The sequence below is a fragment of the Sinocyclocheilus grahami genome, unplaced genomic scaffold, assembly GCF_001515645.1.
Source record: "Sinocyclocheilus grahami isolate Dianchi unplaced genomic scaffold, SAMN03320097.WGS_v1.1 scaffold211.1, whole genome shotgun sequence".
In the NCBI taxonomy this organism is placed as follows: domain Eukaryota; kingdom Metazoa; phylum Chordata; class Actinopteri; order Cypriniformes; family Cyprinidae; genus Sinocyclocheilus; species Sinocyclocheilus grahami.
The window spans coordinates 597,112-597,516 of NW_015505390.1; positions in this window are offsets into that span (position 1 = coordinate 597,112).

A 405-nucleotide genomic window follows, 5' to 3' on the forward strand; every position below is an offset into this window, starting at 1 on the left:
AAACAAACTTTCAAAGAACCGTAAGGTATTCAAAATAAAACACACATAGCCTATATGCAGGAGAAACCCAAAAGGTCATTTGTGTGTAGATGTGCTGTGTAAGTAGGAGGGACGACAACAACATAGTATTTAAGTTTTTATTTATTTATGTGATAAACATTTTTAGGATTATGCAAGTTTTGTCGGATAAAGACAATCATAATTGTTTATATTGACATGCAGGGCCATGAGAAGCGAAATTATGAATCCTACTATGGTCAACGCTTACCTTTTTGAATATTAAATAGGTTACGTAATTTTCGCCTTGTAGTAGGCATAGACAACGTAACAATGTTTAAATTTGAGGAAAGATACAAAGCAAAAGCAGCATGGCCTAATTAATATTGATAAGCTAAGCCAAGCCTC